Below are 21,681 nucleotides of genomic sequence, written 5' to 3'. Positions count from 1 at the left end.
TTGTGCACTGGTCTCACAAGTGAAATTCCATTCATCTGGTAAGCCTCCTCAGTTCCCTGTTCTTAACCATGAAATGCCAGCAGCTCAGCTGTGCAGAACAGAAAATGTATTAATGTCATTTGGCATTTCTGAGATAAATTATGTGACTTGTCCCAATCTAAAAATGGAAGCTTCTATTTTAAAATTACTTTTTGAGATAATTAAGTTAGTAAATAAGTGACTTATTTTGTGGTTGATTCCTTGCTGGAGGAATCCTCATTCCATAACAGGAGGTCAAACAGTTCAATTTCCATAACAGGAGGTCAAATAGCTGTTCCCCCACTTGTTTTTGAGGTGTCCATGTGTTCTCTGTATGTTGTTCTCTGTATGTCCATTTTTCCCTCTTTCATTGACTGTGCAATTTATTTTACATGTTGGTGACTGACAAACAGTCACACCTTGAGAAAAATAGCATGTGCATGAGGACAGAGGGAAGGATTTGTTAGCTATTCCAGGAAGAGAGGAGGGAGAGAGAGAAAAGACAGTGTGGACCCAGCGCCAGTGAGATGACTCTATTCCTAAATAGACCTCAGGTCTTTAGTAAAGTTAGCTTCTCTACTTCTAGAATGCTTGATGGGAGTGGATTTGTGTGGAAAGTGCCAAAGGCTTCAGTTCTGATTCAATCAGAACTAATAAAAAATAATAGGACCTTTTTCCACAGTTGGTGTGCCTCTTATTTTTTACTTTCTTAAACAAGGTTATGTGATTGAAAAGTAAACCAAGGTCGCTCATCCATGATTATTTTCTTTCCTCTCTCTTTCATGAATATCCACAGAGGGATAGTACAACTTAAGTCTCAGACAGAATATTTATTTTTATTCTGAACAAGGAAGGAAAGGATTAATTTGACTTTCTGCTATCACAGTTCATGTGTGCTGGTGTTTGAGGAAAAGCAGGATTATTCTATTTCTCCAGCTCAAGAAAGACAGACTGTTTGGAGTCCATTGTTTCAAAGAGCACCTATACATATTAAATATTTCTTATGCTTATTGTTCACCAGTGATTCATATGGAGACATGTTTATAACTGAGCTGTATATTGCAAACCAGGATTATGCCAAGTGAAATTTATTTTTCTCATGAGTTTAATTTTGAGGTTTTACATTTTGTTCATGTCTTACACACTTCATTATTCTTAAGGACAGTGTTTTCCACCAGAAGTACAGAAGTAATTTAAATAAAAACAAGTACAGTTAGTGTGGCCGCAATTACAGTTATTGCTATTTTCTTTTACTAAGTGGATGTGTCTGTAGTTTGAAAATTCAAATAAGATTGACAAATACATACCCTAAAGAGTAAAGAAATAAATGGAAGTTTTTACTCAGTTTGAAAGTTAGACAGAAGTTTTTTTGATCATTTTCTTGTCCTGTGGCTGGAACATTGCTTGAGAATATGAGAATAATTTGGTATGTAGAGGAAATCCATGTGAAATTGGAATGATTAAATGGAGAAAGGCTGGAACCTTTGAACATGTGTCATTCTGTGTCGTTAATGCACTTGACTGCATTGAATTTTACTGTCTATCCATATAAATTCTTAGTGTATTGTCTATATTAACTAAACTTATTTACTACAATGGATTTAATATTTTTTTATACATTTCAAAAATAGTGCCAGGCTGTGATTATACAGCTTTTAACAGTTTTCAAGGTTGTGTTTGAATATTTTCTTTGTGACCTTCATTACTGATAAGACAGATAACATCATGTAACATTTTTCAAGATATAAAATTAAGTTGACACATCCAGTATCATTTGCTTAGGAATTGGTGGACATGTAATTAATTGGGCTTTAGACCTCAGGACTCCAGTATTTCATGCGTCCTCATTTAGTTTCATTGCTTTCTTTGCAGTAGTAAGAGCATTACTAGATACATTTTGAGCTCTAAGAGAACAGAAAAAGTACTCTGTCATTTTTACTCAATAGAGCCAGTGCTTAATAAAAATCAGTTGGGTGAATGAATAAATGCACTTCAAATTTTAATATATGATCTATCAATTTTGTTCGTGATGATCGAGCATACTTCTGCCACTTGAGACTTAGCCACTTCTTCTGAAAGTATCATTTAATGTCTTGCTTTTGTATTAATATCTAGCAGAGAATTTGTTTTTATTGCACTCCCCTTTTGTTATTATTATTCTCCAATTTAGATATCTTAAATTCCTGTCATATGTAAAAGCTATTTAAGTCTATACTAGTCTAAGAATACCATGTCAGACATCCTGTCTTACTCAGATTTCTTGGATAAGAAACCAAGAAATGAACTCCTGGAAAAAGGTACCAGGAAATAGTCCTACTATAAGATATTTCCTCCTGAGGTCCTTAATATTATGCCAAAGCACGAAGATTGCAGTTTGTAAACTTTTAACCAGAATGTCCACCATATTACACTGTGTAACACACCTGGGCTTTGTGACTATGAAACAGACTTTATGTGACATCTGTTACTTAGAGTTTTGAAAACCAAGGTTAATATGGAAAAACAAAAGGCCTTCCTTTCTTCCTTCTTTCTTTTATTTTCTCCCCTCCCTCCCTCCCTTCCTTCGCACCTTTCATGGTGATACATGTTTATTCTATACCCTGTCACCACACATCTCACACGCCCAGACCATTGCCAGGCTGAGAGTGCCACGTGGCTATGAGCAACTAGAGGAAAAGATCACTGCTCTTCTTTTCTTGGCCACTCTGGCAGAAAGCCATTCTGGCCTACTCAGAGTCAGTGAGGTCACAGTCCCATCCCCAGGCGTCAGGGATATCTCTAAAGAACAGTTTCCATTTGGAGCTTCCAAAATCCTGGGCATCTCTGGGAACCAAGCCTGGTTCCAAAAAGTCATTGTGAGTGCAGTCTGTGTGGATCCCAAGCACTTGGACCTAGTGTCCAGCAGCTTGAAAGGTGAAAAGCAGCCTCAGGAGAGACCACAGTGCAGCCTAGGTGCCCTGGGGTTTCAGGGACCAGGATGCTTTCTGTGGAGTTTGTGTCCAACTTGGACCCACTGGGCAGCTGTCATCAGACCTTTGAACTGTCCTTGTAGCTTCACCTTCTTCCTGCGGGTGAGCTTGGTTCTGCAGAGCAGGATGTAGGCACAGGGACCAAGCCTACATCTTCACAGTACCCTTTGCTTTCTTGGACTTGTATTCTGTCCCAGGAGTGGCTTTCTTGCCCATGGGCAATGGATGTCAGAGGCTCCAGCTTGGTACTGATGGAGTCATCTCCATCTCTTCCTCCTCAGCCCCTTTCTGCTGCTTATACTTCTTCTTACTCCTGATGCCACGTCTTCCATCATGTCAGCCATGTCTTCATCCTCACCTTTAGTGGTGTCCTCTTCCTCCACCTTGTCACTACCTTCCTCCCCAAGTGGTATCAGCGGGCCATCAGTGCTTACCTTGAAGCCCTGGTCCTTCTTCTTGCTGTGGCCAAGGACTCATTAGACCACCTTGGGATCCAGGAAGTTGAGGGGCTCCTCTGCCCAGGGCCAACTTGACCGTGTCCCAGGTATGGAAGGCCAGCAGCAGGCCACATGGCCTCTAACAGCTTCCCCACTGTTTTCATCCACATCAATCCCTTTAAATTCCAAAAGGAGGTGTGTCAGCGCCTGTTAACTTTCTTGCTGTGCTTCAGCAAGGGATTTTTCTAGGTTTCATTCTATTTATGGGTTTAAACTTTTTCTTCGAATACATTTTATAAATACTTGAATATATGTTGAGCTTTAAGGAAAGGGAAAAAACTCTTTGACCCCCCCAAGGGATTGGAGGTCACACACTACAATAACCTACATAGTCCAATCAAGAATTAGTGACAAGAGTAGGTTGATGTGCTGAAAGCTTAATGTGCTCTGTTCTCTTTGATAACCAGTCCCTAAATCTTCTATTTCAGATAAAAATACATCATGCCTTTTATTCATGCACTTTTTATAATAACTGCTTTTTGAGATTTAATTCACATGCTCTGAAATGCACTCTTTCAATGTGTATGATTTAGCAGTTGCACAACTGTCATCATTAATTTTGGAATATTGTTATCTCTGCAAAAAGAAATTCCATCTCCATTGCTCCCTATTTTCCCTTTCTCATAGCTCCTTTCCTAAATGAATCTACTTTCTGTCAATAGATTTGCATATATGAACCTTTCATGTAAAAGGCATCATATAACACATGATCCTTTGTACCTGGCTTCTTACAGTTAGCACAATGTTTTCAGGGTACATTCATGTCATAGCTTGATACATTTGACAGCTTGATACATTTAGCTTGTGTCAAGATTTTATTCCTTCCCAGAGCTGAAAATATCCATTATATGGATACACCACTTTCTTTTTAATATATTGATCCATTGATGGATACTTCAGCTGCTTCCACCTTTTTAGTTATTGTTAACAATACCATGATTATTCATATACAAGCTTTGTGAAGACATTTATTTCCAGTTCTCTTTGGTTTATACCTGGGAATGGGGTTGTGTTTATTATCTACTTCCTTAATTATCTTCTAGTTGTTCTATTCATAATTGAGTGTGGATATTGAGGTCTCCAACTATTATTGTAGAACTGTTTCTTTCTTCAATTTTGTCAGTTTTTGCTTCACATTAGGTATATAAATGTCACTAGGTATATAAATGTTTATAACTTGTATTCTTCTTTTTGAATTGAATCTTTCATTAGCATATAATGTTCTTCTTTGTCTCTTGGAACTACTTTTGATTTAAAGTATATTTTTTTTATATCAGTACACCCATCCTGTTCTCTATTGGTTACTATTAAAATAGAATATCTTTTTATATACTTTAACTTTCAATCTATTTGTGTTTTTGGATAAAAATTGAATCTATTGTTGATAATAAAATTTTTATCATATTGAATTCTGATAATCGTTGTCTTTTGATAGGAGAGTTTAATCCATTTATATTTAAAGTAATTGCTTATAAGGAGGGACATACTTTTCTCATTTTGCTATTTTTTCTCTATTATAAATAATTTTTCCCCTCATTTCCTGTATTACTCTCTTCTTTTGTATTCAGTTGATTTTTTTGTGTGGTGTGACATTTAAATTTATTTATCTTTTCCTTTGGTATATATTTCATAGAAATGTTATATTTGATTACCATTTAACAGACTATAGTTGTAATACTCTAACTTGAATTTGTACCAGCTTGACTTTAATAACATACAAAAATAACTCTGCTTCTTTAGCACTTCTGTCACACCCTTTTTGATGTCACAGAATTGCATCTTTATACATTGTATACCCTAAAACATAAGCAAATAGTCTTTCAAATACATTAACCTCTTAAATTATGTAGAAAATATCAATTTATAAACAAAAATTACAAGATTACTATGTTTCAGACTAATATTTTTTTAAAAGAACTATTAGTCTCTTAAATTCAATATGAAACAAAAAGTAAGTCACAAACCATATTTATAATAATACTTGTATAGTTGCCCAGGTATTTATATTTATTAAAAATGAGATCTTTTTTTTGATGGCTTCTAGATACTAGTGTCCTTTCATTGCAACCTATATGACTTTAGTGCAGGGAAGTTCTAGTGGTAACAGATTCTCTCACCTTTTATTTATCTACAAATGTCTTAATTTCTCTCTCACTTTGAAGAACAGTTTTGCCAGATATAGAATTCTTGATTGGTTGTTTTTTCCCCTATAGTTCTTTAATGTATCAGCCCATTGCCTTCTTAGCTTCTAAAGTTATGGATGAGAAAAGTTATTGTAAACAGTCTTATTGATGGTCTATTGTATGTGATGAATTGCTTCATTCCTACTATTTCCAAGATTTTCTGGATTGATCTTTTGAAAGTTTTATTATAGTGAGTCTTAGTGTGATTCTCTTTGAATTAATCTCACTTGGAGTTAGAATTCTTTAATGTTTATAATCATGTTTTCCATCAAATTCGGAAAGTTTTCAGCTATTATTCCTTGAGATATTCTCTATGGTCCTTTCTTCTCCTTCTGAAACTTCCATAACACAGAGATGGGTTTACTTGATGGTGTCCCACAGATCCCTTAGGTTCTGTTCACTTTCCTTAGATCTTTTTCTCTTTTTGTTTCTCAGTCTTGATAATTTTCATTGTCCTATTTTCAATTTGCTGATTCTTTCTTTTGATGGTTCAAATCTGCCTTTGAATCTTGCTTGTGAAAATTTTCTTCCTGCTGTGGTACTTTTCAGTTCTATATATATATTTTTGTTTCTTTTTAGGTTTTCTCTATTAATATTATTACTTTGTTGATACATATTTTTTGAGCTTTGTATTTTTTTAGATTTTTGAGCATATTTTAGACAGTTAAAGTCTTTGTTGAATACATATACCATCAGTTTATTATTATTATTATTATTGATTTGTCTTTTCCTTTGAATGGGCCACATTTTTCTTTTTCTTTGTATGCTTTGTGATGTTTTGGTTGCTTTTGTTGACAACTGGGCATTTAAATCTAACAATGTGATGACTCTGAAACTCAAATTCTCCCCCTTACTGGAAGGTTATTACTTGTTTGTTTGATTGCTTACTTGTTAATGCGTTGGCTTACTTTACCTTAACCCTGGGCATACATAGTCACCTTCCAATTTTCTTTATATATGCAATTCATTTCAAATCTCCTAGTCTTTCATATTTGGCTCCCAAAAGGAGAAAAAGGGAACCAGCCCTTCAATTTCCCTGGAAGTCACTTCAGCTGGAGGGGATGGAGCTTGCCACAATGAAGGGAAGGGCAACATCCATGATTGCCCAATTCCTTTTGTGAACCTTCATGATCAGAAGCAGCAATCAACGATGTAAATACAGATCTTTGATGTTTGGAGACGAACTCGTTTTCTGCTCGCTTGGCTCCTGCAAGCTATATACAGGCGGCTCCAGGAATGCTTGCACAGCTGCTGCCACTGGGCTGAGAGTGGGAATGGGGCTGCTCCTGTGCTGAGAACTGAAATCGAGACTAATCATAATTTACTGTCTAGACCTTTCTCTGGAAGTTTCAAGCCTTCAAAAGAGTCCAGAGCTGCAAAATAATTGCATCAGATTTTCTTCTAGCCTAATTGTTGTCTAGGTGGAGAGACAGATTACTTGTGTTTTCTATTCCACCATCTTCCTAAAATCTCCACTACTGAAAAATTTAATTTTCTCAAAAATTTCTAGTATAGTCACTATTTTTATAGATGAGCAGATTTTTGGAGAATTTGATTTGACATTCTGGGAATATTTCAACACCTCAATCATATTACCATCCCTAGTTATTCTCTTGCTTTTTTTTTTTTTTTCTTAATTCGGTCTAGCAGGGGGGGTTGATTTTTCTGGCTTTTTGATACTGTATGAATATGATGATATTATACATATATCTATATATACAATTTTAAACTCTGTCTTTATTTCTCTTTTCTCATAAATACTTCATATCTTTTCCTTTCTTATATATCATATTACTTATCCCTGCCCGCAGTTTACCCATGTTAACAACCTAAGGTATATGATTTAAAAATTTTCTCCATGATCGTACAGTCTTATACAAACATATATGCCCATGTGCATTCAGAATAGCATACATAAAGAGTAATGTTCATAAAGTGGTGCTTTTGACATTGTTTTTTCAAAAAAGAGGATCACTTTTTTTTACATATATTTTTCTACATAATATCTTTCTCATTCAAAAATATTTCATTAATTTTTTTAATTTCTAAGACACTGACTTAATTCTAATTCCTCAAAATAATGACTGAGTAATATTCTATGTCATCACTATACCATAATTTGTTTTCCCTAATAATGAGTATTTACTTTATATTGAATTTTTTCCCTCAGTGAACTGCAAGTTCTCTTTTCTGAAGATAAAATGACTTGCTTCATGACAGTGATGAAGTAAATAGCAGTGATTTATTTACTAGGATATCTAGAAAAGTAGTACAATGCTCTAAACACATACTTGAAAGCTGCCGTGTATTGAAAGCTTATGTGCCAACTCCAAACCCTAAAGTTATTCGTCCTTCCTAGTTTTGTTTTAACATGTGGCATTCCCATTAGCTTTAAAATGAGCTCTACAAGAATATGTAGCTCAGAGAATCAGAGCAGGTCCTGCAGTCTTACCTGCCTACTCACCAGGCAACAGTCCAAGGAGGATTTTTTGAGAGGAAGTCTAATTAGATATCTGAAATCAGATAGCTTCTTATCTTTTTCCCTTACATTTTTAATTCTATCAAGAATGGAATCCAGGATATCTTCATTGTATTCTTCAAAAGTCAGTTCTGCTGCTTTTGGAATGAGAATCTGTGCACACATGTGAAAATGTGGATGTGTGAGTTTCTTAAATATGCCCAAGAACTGTATCTTTACTATCCTCTCTTTTTTGCTGTCTTTTTTTTTTGTTGTTGTTGTTATCTAGGGTTTGGGGAAACCTCAAGGTGTATTCTGGGGAATCCAAGATTTTTCTGTAAGAAATTCTTAATTGTATTTTTAGTTTCAGTGGTAATGAAATAATTAATGTAAATGTTTTCTGGATTACTTAGATAGACATCTTATAACAGGTACTACTATGGAATTTTGGTGCCTGTACAAGTTTCTATTTGTGATTTTATTGTTGCTTAGCAACCATCAGGAAAGGAACAGAAGCAGATTTGATAGATATTCTTCTCTATCAGAGAACAAAGTATATATTAGAATGTTCCACAAAGGATGCTTTTGTAGTGGTTCAAATAGAACACTACAGTATAAGCTTCCTAAATACACAACTTGTGCCATAGCAATCAGCAGCACATTCAGGGAATTTTAGAAGAATAATGGTAATATTAGTTCATTGATAAAATTAATTTAAATCTTATTAATTTTGTTTCTGTTTCATTCATACAAATTAATTTTATAGTTGTGTTAAACGTGTAGACCCTCAGGAGTTCATATCTAGTTCTATGTATGCCTACAAAACTTTCTTCCTTTTAAAAAGCTTGTTCAATTCTTCAGATTGAGAAATGTTCCTTTAGGGTACCTGAGTTCTAGCTGTGTGTCACATCCTCAGAAAAAACAGCAATGCCTTATGGCGGAGCTTCTTAACTTTTGTGCCAGCGACTCTTTTGGCAATCTGGTAAAGCTAATAAAGTCCTCCTCAGAATGATATTTTGGTGCTGCAATTACGTAGCATTAAAAGAATGGCAATTATATTAAAATACAGTTATAAAAAAATTAGAAATATAAATTCATGAAGTAGTCATATATGTACTTCTGAATTGAATAATGATATCTAACAGGAGGTCAATAAATAATTTTATAGGAAGGATGAGCATAAATAGTGTTTTGAAATGTGTGCAACAAATTTTTACTGATATGCAAATATCTGTCTACTTTTTTTGTGTGTGTTACCCATGTTGATAATTTAGTCATGCTCAACTTTATTTGGAGATTATAGAAACAAAGATTCTATTTTTCTCCCATATAAGTTTATAGCCTAAATTCTATGTATGAACCACTAGGGCCGTTGGATTCTATGATTAAGGACAGCTGCTTTAGAAGAAAACAGTCTTTTGTTGGTTCCTAGCAGGGTCTAAGGCTGGCTTAAGCTGACTTTTCAGATCTTTGGACTCTTAAAGTTGCTGTAGCCATGATCCCTGGATACCACTCTCATATGCTTGACTGGGTACCTGTTAGACCCAAATGTTCAGTCCAGTTGGCTGCACTCTTCTGTATATTAAATATACATTCTCCAGGTTTAAAGAGCAGTTAGCAATTCAGATATGGCTAGCATCAACATCTAGGCAAGAACAAATAAAATAATTGTTGCTTACTTAGCATTCTAGCAAAGACCTGCACAGTTCTTGGAAGAGAAAAAGACTTGTAGGAATAGACTGCCTCTTTTTCCCTTCTCTCTTTTCCTTCCTCCTCATCCCATCTTGAGATACTCTTTCCCTGGGATATACTGGGTTCTTCCCAGAAAGAGCAAACTTGATCTTGTGTGTAGAATTAGGCTTTTGAAAAAAACCTAGTATCTGTTTTACTTTTTATTTTCTTTTTTTTGGCTACAGTCCTTGTTATCCATTTTCAATGATTTCTAGGCAAAACTTCTTAATTCTTTCTGTTAAATGAATCCTGCAGTATCTCCCAGGTGACATGTATTCCCAAGGTTAATGTGTCTATAGTACATTAATATAGCAAATGAGAGCTGGAGTTAAACAGTTGGGTCAAAAAAGCTCACAGCTCAGAATTTCCCTCTCCAGATTCTTGATCACAATTTTCTCCTCAGGAAGAACATCCCAGTGACCTTGCTCCACATGGAAAAAACGGCACCATGTTGATAACAGCAGTGCAAAAACAATTCTGGTCAAACTCAAGGACAAAATGATCTTTAAAAAACCAGAGGCTCAGATAAAAATAAAAATAAAACCCAAACCGGGTAATTTTCTTTGCTCTTTGATTCTGAAAGAAAATTGGCACTATATCTATATCTATATGCTTTTGCCTGAGTTGTTTGCTGTCTGTCTCAGGTTTTGTCTTTGTACAACTGTTTGCAGTTACTGGGTCTTTGGAGAATATTCCTTCTCACTTAGTTCTAGTTGAAATGAGTATGGTAATGAGTTTTCCAAACCAAAAGTTTTACATCTGTTGACGTTAACCATTCCTTGTGTTTTAGTTTTAACATATTTTATTTTTCTATTTTGCTGCTCTGCATCATTAAGCTAATATTTGCATGTAGTTTTTGGTTTGATAAGATTTATTATACTTGTTTAAAATAATAGTAAGCCATGGAAACCCATTCTGATGCCTATGTACTGTTCCAAGTTTTATGAGACATCTCAGTTTCAGGGAGTCTAGGTTAATATTCTGTGAAGCACTATTTATTCATCAGCATCTATTTGTTGAGTACCAAACTCTGGGGTCAGCTATGCCAACTATAAAGATAAATATGACAGATGACTGTCCCCAGGCAGCCAATTGTCTCACAACTGCCTTGAGACACATACATATCATAGTTTGAGAAATGAAATGAAAAATTCTACAAGAGATTTAAACATGGAAGAAAACATGGCCCATTTAAATTCTTTTTGTTTTTTGTAAAAGATAATACTACTGATTCATATCACTTAATGCTATACTAAATACATTGTTTTTCTAAAAAACAAAGCTTAATATATAATTATAAAAATAAATTTTAGTTTAAAGTTCTATACTAGAGCTTATATTTTTAACTAGAGTAAACCATTTCATTCTTAAATTTAAAACAGTATATTGTGATTATATTGGGGAATTGAACAGAGGAGCCTTTGGCTTTTAGTTTTGTATATAATGTATGTGAGGCCAGCCTTGCTGATAAAGGTATAAATGGAAATTTTATCACCTCAGGAAATTGGAGGTCTAGAATTTTACATTTCCTTCCTTGGAATTACCTTTTAATTCTTCCATTATTTATTAAGCAATCAAGCTCAGAGAGCATGTTATGTTTTGGTTTATATGTTTATAGATGTGTAAGGGATAAAGGCCTCTAGAATATCCATTTCTGATTATTCATGAACAGTTGGCTGTTAAGCCACAGTGAGTATGTCCTTTATATAATGTGTTCTTCAAAGCTAACAAAAAAAATTTAAAAATGAGAGATTTATTGTGGGAAAGAAATGGACACTTTCAATCTAAAGTCTTTGCTTATTCTAGAGTTTGAAGGGTGGCAAAATGTCCTTGTCATGTCCATGAGAAGTGGTGACATAGGTAATCTCTAGCCTCCATGAAGGATGACCTTACGGATGACAGCATTATACCTCTTCCAGACAGTCCTTAGCAATCACTTCTACTATTCTTGACATGGGTCCCAGGACCCACCATTCTAAGTGGTTTACAAATGATGATTCTTTTAATCCCCACTACAAGCCAGTGAAAGAGATGGTATTGTTAGTCTCATTTTATTGATGAGGAAACACACAGGGAGGTTACATAATTTGCTCAAGATTTCTCAGCAAGTGGATGATAGTTCAGTGTTTGAACTCAAGAAATCCAGCTCCAGTGTCTATGTGCCATTTTGCTACAAAGAACAAAAGAGAACAGCAGGAATATTCATTGAAAAAGACACATGGGACACCACGGTGGGAAAGAAAACAAAAGACAGGGGAATGGGGAAATCTGTGGTTAACCCCAAGGACCTGTGTTAATCAGCTTGATATTACTATAAAGAAATAACTGAGGAATTTAACTTGTAAAGAGAAAATGTTCATTTTTATCTCAAGATTTTGGAGGTTCCAGTCATGATCAGGTGGCTTGATTGCTTTGCACATCTGACAAGGGCAGCATGTCATGGAAGAACACATGGAAGAGCAAACTATTCACTTCAGAAGCCAGGAAGCCAAAAAAAGAGGACCAGTGGGGTTCAATAATCCCCTTAGGGAGCATGTCCCCAGTGACCTTAGGACCTCCCACTAGGCTCTACCTCTTAAGGGTTCTGCCATCCCCCAATAGAGCCACTCTGGGAACCAACCTCTTAACACATTGGCCTTTGGGGGATATTCAACATCCAAATTACTGTAGAGTTGAATTTCCATTTTGGCTAACCACAAGTATATTTAAGGGGCAATTAGGTAGTCTGGGGTTCAGCATTAGAACACATCATCAGGGCAAATGAATGCATGAAGAATGGGGAAGGGAGGCTATTTAAGGGCTGGGTTGTTCGAGTTTGGATTTATAGGAACGATGTGGGTGAACCCTTTTGAAAGCAGATCAGTGGGTTAGCTGAAGATATCAGAAAATGACTCCTTCTGTACCCTATTAGTTTTATTATGACAAACCACAATATAACATCTAACTTCTGAATAAAATTTTAAGTATACAGTGGAGTGTGTTAACTTTGCATTATTTTGCAGCAGATATCTACAGTTTTTTCATCTTGTGTGGCTGAAACTCTATATCCATTGATTATCAACTCCTCATTTCTCCCTCCATCTAGCCTCTGCCACCCATCATCCTACTTTTTGCTTTTTTGAGTCTGACTACTTTAGATACCTCATGTAAATGGAATCATTCAATAGTTGTACTTCTGTGACTGGCTTATTTCAGTTAGCTTATTTCAATTATTTCAAGGTTCATTCATATCCAGAATTACCTTCTTTTTTTCAGGCCAATGCTGCATTCATAGAAGGAGCCACTGGGAGACATTAAGATGTCGGTGTACTGTACTCTGGCACATAACAGAGTCAGGGAATATTAGCCAGAAAGGGAATTCAGAAGGTTAGCCCTTTCCCTCTTTGTTTTGACGTGGGTACAATTTCTTTCCCATGCTTACTCCAGACACATCTCACCAAAACCCCTGGTTTATGACAAATGAGTTTGTTAATTTATTCTTTTTTTCCTCTTTTTAAAAATATCATGTTTATTATTTAAGCAATATAGTAAAGTGGAAACACAAGGCAAGGAATAAGAAATCATCCCAAATTCTACTAGAAAGAAACCATCTTCAATATGAAGTACACACACATCCAGTTACTAAGGTAGGAAGACAGGTACCTGTGGGAAATAATTTGATAAAAATAAGTATTGCTACTTACTAAAATTATTAAATGTAATTATCTTTGAATTGAGCAGAGATGAAGAAAACTGAAGTGAAATGAAAGGAATTCAATCTTGAGAGAGATTAGTTTTTAAATCTTTGCTGTTGCAGTGGACTTGGGAAGACTTTTCAGTTGCTGACCATTTATTCTTTTTCTAAACTTCCCCTGATTTTCTCTGGAGCGATTATGTTTAACCTATGGTCTGTAGTGTAACTTGAAGGGTAAATATAAGAAACCTAGAGCCTGCCCTTTTCATAAGGGAGCTGAAGAAATTCTTGGGTGTTCCTTATGTCATATTCTGAAAAGCCAGGTGGCAACCAGATGACTTAAATGTTCTCACATCTATCATCAAGTATCATGTGGCATACACAAACCCCTTCATTAAGTTTAGAGATTAAGGATGCCATTTTTTTCAAGCTTATGGATCAAGGAAAAAGTTTAACTGGAAATAGAAATTATTTGGAACTGAACAATAAAGAAAATTCTACTTATTAAAACTTGCACAGTGTTAAAAGACTATACATGAAGAGGAATTTATAGCATATACATACATATGACAGAATATTAGAGTAAGTCAAGTAATGAGGAAAAGGACAGAGGAATAATCTTGAAGAAAGGAGAAAATAAAAATATGAGGAAAACCAATAAAAACAAATATGCAAATGACTAAAAGGGAAAAAAGACAGTTTTCTTTAATAAATTAGACAACATTGATTTAAAATTCAATGTTTTCCACACTGATAAAAAAAGGAGAATGCACCTATGTGTAAACTAAATCAATATTAGTAATGAAAAGAGAGCTTATCATAGATACAAGATTACAGCATAATAAAATAAGGTCATGCATGACTTTATGCCAACATATTTGAGAATTTAGATAAAATAATTAATTTCTCAGGAAACTATAATTTATCAAAACTGACTAAGGAAAAAAATCCCTTAAATAGACCAGTATTTGTCATTAGATAATAATGATATTAAATAATAAACGTAATCAATAGTTTAAAAACTACCTAAAAAATCATTTCCAGTTTTAAAAATCATCATAAAAGATAGTATTATGGACAAATTTTATCAATTTTTAAGAAATAGATAGTCTTATTAAATTCAAACTAATTTTTAGAGAAAATAAAAAGAAAGTGTTCTTGGGCATTTTTTGAATAAAGTAGAAACTTCATACTTAATGCAAAGATGATATGAAAATAAAAATTATATATCCCTCATTTTAACATGTGTTGAATATTAGTTTCCCTCAAAAGTCATGAGTTAAAACCCTAACTCCACCCACCATGTAATGGTATTTGGAGATATTCCCTTTAGGAGAAATTAGGATTAGATGAGGTCATGAGAGTGGGGACCTCTCTTTTAGGAAAAGAGTGTTTTTCCTCTCTCTCTCTCTCTCCCCCAACTACCTCTTTGCACACTATGTGAACACATAGTGAGGAGATAACTATCTACAATCCAAAGAAAGAGTCCTCACAGAAATCTACCTTGTTGGCACCCTGATTTTGGATTTCCACCTTCCAGAATTATGAGAAAATAAATTTCTGTTAAGTTACTCAGTCCTCAGTCTGTGTTTTGTTGTTGTTGTGATGGCAGCTTTAGCAAAATATATTCTTTCCTCTGTAAATGCAAAATTTACAGAGGAAAGAATATATGGCATGGCACCAGTAAGCAGAAGCAAAGTGTTCTCTTTTCACGAAGGAAAAAAATGTGTACCCCAAAGGCAAGTCCTCAATAACCCATCTTCTCCAGCCACACCTTACCTGCTTATAGTTACCACTCAGTCAGTCCTTTCAAGTGGATTAATGCACTGTTTAGGTAAGGATTTCATAACTTAATCATTTCACCTCTAAACTTTCTTTCATTGTCTTAGAACACATGAGATTTGGGGGGATACCTGATATCTAAAGTATAACATTTATAATTATTACTTGGTGTTATGTATAATTATAAAAAAATATAGAAATTCCTCAATGTCCATTAGGAGGCTACTGTTAAAGAACCAAGGTATAAACAAGCAATAGTGTAAGATGCATTTATGAAAAATGAATGAGGGAGATCTCTGGATGCTGATTTGGGTAAGTACTAAATTAACAAAACAAGGTTCAAAATAATGTATAAAGTAGGCCATCTTTTATGTGAGAAATGGAAAGGGAAAATGTGAATATGTATTAATTTGTACTTATTTGCATTAAAAAATAATGGAAGGATACATCAAAAACTAATAAAAATATTTTTCTGTTGGGGAAAAGGAACAGGATGGAGTGATAGGAATGGAAATAAAGCAGTTCTAAATATACCTTTCATAACTTTGTCAGAAATTCAGCAAATGACTTACATAATTAGCAATTGTACTAGAGAAAATACATAGTGAAAATGGAAAACAAGGCCATAAATTGTCCTAATTGTACATTGTTATTAATATGATGACCCAAAATAAAATAATTATACCAATTGAACTTAGAATATTTTAGTTTTACATCCCTGCTGGGATATACTCTAAGCATCAAAAATTATAAAGGAAGTTTAAATATCATTAAGTAGCCTTATTATTATATTGGAACTATTATTTGAAACTGTTCTTTGCATGTGGTATGAGAAAGAAAATAAGTGTTTATATTCGTGTTGACAGAAACCACTATTTTTAGCCTGAAAGAATAATTATAAATACAAGTAAAGCCCTGTAATCTTAATTTTGAATTAGAAACATCAGTGCAAACTCAGTGTTTTTTCCTACTTTTAAGTCAATATGCATAGTTCTAAATATGTACATTGCACATGAAAAATGTAATGCATTTTAATAGTATATACATTCATGTTATATATTTATGTAGATAAATGTAATATATAACATGTTATATCTTTTCAAAGAAAAAAAGACTAGCAAAATAATAAGTCACATTTATTGTGTATGCTTAAGTTTTGTGTCATAAACTTTTTAAACCCTACTAAGTGTATACTAGTAGTATGCCTATGTTACAGATGAGGATTAAGGTCAGAGAGTACAAGTATATTTGTAAAGTTAGCTAATAATAAACTGGAATTTGCATTGTGTCATTTGTCTTTAGGAATGAAATATATTCAACTACATCAACTATCTTTGAGTCATAGTGCTATAGGTAACTTTTGTATTCTTTTTTATGTTATTCTTTATTTTCTGTCTTTCCTCTTTCATAAGCATTTTATGTGTATTTTGTAATCAAAGAAAAAATTATTAGATATTCTAAACAATAGAGAGATTGAATAATAATATCACCATTATAATTATTTAAACATAAGTTTCAATTTCTACCTATCCCATTTCACTGTCAAGTTACAGAGAATTTTGCACATTTTATAGTAGTACAGATTTAATTAGGATTTGCATAAGATATGGAAATATAAGCAACAGATATATTACTCAAAGTTCTGAAAACAGAATAATTCAATAAAAGAATTTAATTTGAAATATATAATTTTCTCTCATTCCTTTTGTATATCCAAGGTTGTAGAGCCTCTTATTTTTTTTTATTTCAAAATCTTTGTAATGTTTTATTTCTCAAGCAAGTCAGTAAACCCTAGGTTTCTGGTTTTACATGAATAAATATGTACTTTCACCTGTGCTATTTAAATTCTAAAACTTTGTGGTGATTTAAAGAGGCCTTTAAACAAAGAAAGTTCCCTTTTTCAATAGAGAGAGGATTTAAAATACACAAGTATGGTAATCATCATTACTTTTCATATCTTGTTCCTCTGGATTAAATTCTGTTCTTTGTGAAATTTATTCTTTGGGGATTATTTAAGTGAAACTTACATTAAAATGTTTTGTTTGTTTGTTTCTTGTTTTGGTTTAAAAATATCTTTATCCTTCATGGTGTGATTGTTTAGCTGAATATAGAATTCTAGATTGACAGCTTCTTATCTTCACTTTGAAAATTTTAGTTCACATTTTTCTCATGTCTTGTGATGCTATTAGGACTTTAATGCCAATTTAAATTTTGTTCTTTTGTAAAAAACTGGCATTTTGTCTTTGGAGGCATTAAGATTTGTTTTTCCTTTGTTGGTTTCACTATAGTAAACATAACATAAATTTTATATATATAACTTTATTAAAGGACATCCATTTTGAATTTGAGAATTCAAATCTTTTTAATTTGGAAATGTTTTCAGTTATTAGCTTTGAAAATATAATCTTCCTCCTATTCTTTCTATTCTATTTGTGGAACTCTACTCATACTTTGGAAATTTTCATACATCCTGTATAAATTTCTGTGCTGAATTCTGTTTCTCTTTTATTTTAAATTTATCTTCTAATTCTCTAGGCCACTCTTAGGTAGTGTCTAATCTGCTATTTCATCATATTCACTGACTTTTAAATTTCTGTATCTATGTGTCTACTTATCTATGTATCATGAGGAAGCTTGTCTACCTAAGTCATGTTTTGAGACACACAGCTTTCTTTGGCCACTTGTTTTCTACTATTTATAGTAAGATCCAAATGATTTTTATTCCCACATCTTTGTCTTTAGTTGTTCCAATGATACTTGTCTAATAGACTATCAGAGTTTTCAACTGTGTGAAGTTCTTCGACTTCTCACACTTCTGGTAGTTATGTTGAGGACATTGTTCTTGCTTTTAGTAGATGGTTTTCCTGTTTATGTATCACTTTGGATTATAAACATCCTTAGGTTCAGCACATGTCACTCAGGTGCAATTTTGTTTTTGGTTTGATCAGGCAGCCTAAGATATTACTGTCCAATGGCCGTTTGTATTGCTGTTGTTAATTTTGTTGGTGTGTGTGTGTGTGTGTGTGTGTGTGTATGTGTGTGTGTGTGTGTGTGTGTGTGTGTCTGTCTGTCTGTCCTGGATCACACACATAGTGTAATTCAAACCCAAACCTTTTCAAGGGTCAGGGCTATAGTAATAAATGCTTAAAGGAAGCTTTTAGTTTCAAAACATAGCCTCCTGCGAATGAGATCATTGGGTCTGCTTTATGTGAGAGCCTCAAGTCTCTTTGTATTTCTTGTGGATCCAAGGTCTCATCTCTTTATTGAGGCCAATAACTACCTCCAAGAAGTGAAGTGCAATTTCAGCTCATAGATGTTTCTTCACCCTTGTAATGTTGGGGTTTTCTGATGTTAGCTCAAGTATCCACTGTTCTTATTTTCAGTTTCCTACCACATTTCTGGAATCTTGAGATTTCCTTTTCTTTATGGAGAGTCTGGCTCTTTATGCAAAAGATGTTTGTTTTATTTCATAAAGTATTTCTGAATGTTTGTAGTAGGTGGGCTTACAGGGTAGTTTGTTCATAACATTTCAGGATGCTTTTTTAAAAAAGAATTTTCTTATATAGAATTTTTAATTATACACAAACATAGGACAAATAATACAATGAATACCCATGTACCCTCTTCCAGTTTATTTTATCAAATTACATTTTTGTCAATTTTCTTGGGATCTTTCTTAAAACTCTTTTTTCTAGTGCCTCTTTTAGTAGAATTCAAACTTGCCTTCGAAACTGGCTGTGGATGGTCTACAAAGAATTCAAACTTGCCCTGAAAACCGGCTGTGTATGGTCTACAAAGATGGATTTTGATATCAGCGAGTTTGTAATTAAGTTATTCTAAAGTACTTTCCCCTTATTCTTGGTTTTGCTTTCTGTGGTTTCTGCTACCCATTATAAGCCATGATAATCTGAAAATACTGAGTAAACTCTAGAAATAAACAACTCATAAATTTTAAATTACTTGCTGTTTTGAGTGGCATGATGAAATCTTGCACCATTCTACTTTGTTCTGCCCTAGGCATGAAACATCCCTTTGCCCAGTGTGTCTATGTTATATACTATATCTGCCCATTAGTCAGATAGTAGTCATCTTGACTAATTTTGAATATTAGTTGTACTCTCATGGTATCACATTGCTGTGTTCAAGTGATCCTTATTTTATTTAATAATGTCCTGAAAATGCAAGAGTAGTGCTGCAGGCAATTTGGATATGCCCAAGAGAAGCCATAATGTTCTTCCTTTAAGTGAATATACAAAAGTTATTGTCCTAATTGGGGAAGACAAAGACTTGCATGCTGAGGTTGCTAAATTTTATGGTAAGAATTGAGTCTTCTATCTGTGAGATCATGAAAAAGGAAAAACAGATTTGTGCTAGTTTTGATATTGTGCTTCAGATTTTATTATTAGCTATTATTGTGAATCTTTTACTGTGCCTAATTTGTAAACTTTATCATGGGCATAAATGTATAGAAAAAAAAAAGATATGGTGTTTGGTACTATCCATAATTTCAGGCAATCACTGGGAGTCTTGGAATATATCCCTTGCAAATAAAGGGGACTACTATACTTCATAGTTTGGAGAAATCAAAGGTTTTTAGGAGACATGGTGAATTCTATATTAAATGTTTAATTAATCATTATTAAAATTTATATTTTAAATTTTCCAATTGTAGGAAAAATTAGAACATCCTTAGAAACACATCTGATTCAACATTCCCCTTAATGGTTTTTGGTGTTAGGTCTTTCTGTCTTTCATTGCATTCTCTAGATCTTCACCTCTTAGGCCAGGAGATATCTGTCCTTTGACTCTGATGTGATCGCCACTTAAATCAGGAGCAGTCTTGCTAAATTTGTTGATGATCCTCTTTATTTGGCTTTCTTATTCCTGAGCCCTCTTATTTCAATGACTTCCATAATATCTCTGACAACAAATTTATCATCCATTCTACCAAGAAAAGTGTAGAAAGTAGAGAATTTTCAGAATTTATGTTTTTCAAAGCCAAGTTTCACACAGTCACAGAGTAGGTTTTCTGTCAAGTGAATTGACAGTATTTGGTTAACAAGTAGGAGAAAAGGATACCAGCATTTCCTGTTGACATATTCTTGATAAGGAAGAAACACTTAGTGCCAAACATAGCCTTCATTTACAAGTGGACCAAATTCCTCTGTCTGTCCTTGGTAATGATAGAGTACAGCCATTCTTTTGGGTTCTCTCTCTCTCTCTCAAAGAAAGAAATAGCATGGTTTATATACACTAAATGATAGAAGTTCATCTTAAAAATTTCCTTTTGTGTATTTACAACATGCCTTCCCTTACAACCTTATTCTTTGCATATATCTTCCTTTGCAAATTCAGATAGTACAAGGTAAACTCCAGTTTTTCCTAAACCTGACATAATACAGATTCTAAGTTCAGAGAATTTTGATTTGGAGAGGGTATCTGAATGAGCATTTTATGAATGCATTAGGACAAAAAAATGTCTAGTTGTTATAATCTAGAGCTTCATATGCCATTCTGCTCTGTGAGCCCTAGTATTCTCTCTTTTAGGACTCAAGGTTTGAGTTCCTTAATATAGTATTCCTGTAACACTACATGGGGCTGCAAAATCCATCAAAACATCATAACTTTCATGAGCACCAAAGTTTAAAACTAACTGTGAATAAGCAATGAACATATTGTTCTACTAAGCAATTTATTATACTTTCATCATAATAGAATTGATTTTTATCCTTGTTGGCATGAAAATCAAATAATTTTCAGATGTATTAAAGTAAATGTTGTCTAAATAAAATATGATCTAATTTTAAATTTCTGTTTGATTTTATTTTTAAGTGCTATGAACCTGTCTTCTGGCAAACGTCAGGTGCTGGGCCTTGCTCATGCTATAAGCACACCTTCCACTGACTATTTTAAATAGTGATATTTAAAAAAATATATATGTTTAGTATTATTTGATTTTACAAGTAAGAAAAAGTAATTAATGGAACTTAAATTTTGATGCAACATAAATGAGTGATTATTTCTTCTAAAATTGTATGTGTCATGAAATCCAGAGGAAAAAGGCAGAATGAAAGCTTAATGTCTCTGCCTTCATTTTCCTGCCTACATCACATGGATACAAATATTTGTCCTGTGTTGTTCACAGGGTTTTTGTGAGTTATATATAAAATAATAGCAATTGTAACATCAAAAATTTCTTTGTTTCGTTCTAGGCAGTAGGCATTGTGAAAATATACTTTAATCCTCACAATGACCCCACAACATGGATATTAGTATTTCCATTTCACAGATGAAAAAACTGATAAGTAGAGAAGTTTAATACTTTTGCTAAATGCCAAGAAAATATAGAGTAGTAAAGCCAAGGTTTGAA

The 21,681-nt window shown here is 33.7% G+C and overlaps 1 protein-coding gene across 2 annotated transcripts in view; it reads left to right on the top strand.

Moving 5' to 3' along the window:
• The window catches only part of Corin (corin, serine peptidase), a 258,053-nt gene that overhangs the window by 50,203 nt on the left and 186,169 nt on the right, over positions 1 to 21,681 (top strand). The gene's annotated exons all lie outside the window — the stretch shown is intronic.

Source organism: Ictidomys tridecemlineatus, chromosome 9, assembly GCF_052094955.1.
Source record: "Ictidomys tridecemlineatus isolate mIctTri1 chromosome 9, mIctTri1.hap1, whole genome shotgun sequence".
NCBI lineage: Eukaryota > Metazoa > Chordata > Mammalia > Rodentia > Sciuridae > Ictidomys > Ictidomys tridecemlineatus.
The sequence above is the reverse complement of the archived record's forward strand: the minus strand, read 5'-3'. Positions and strand labels throughout refer to the sequence as shown.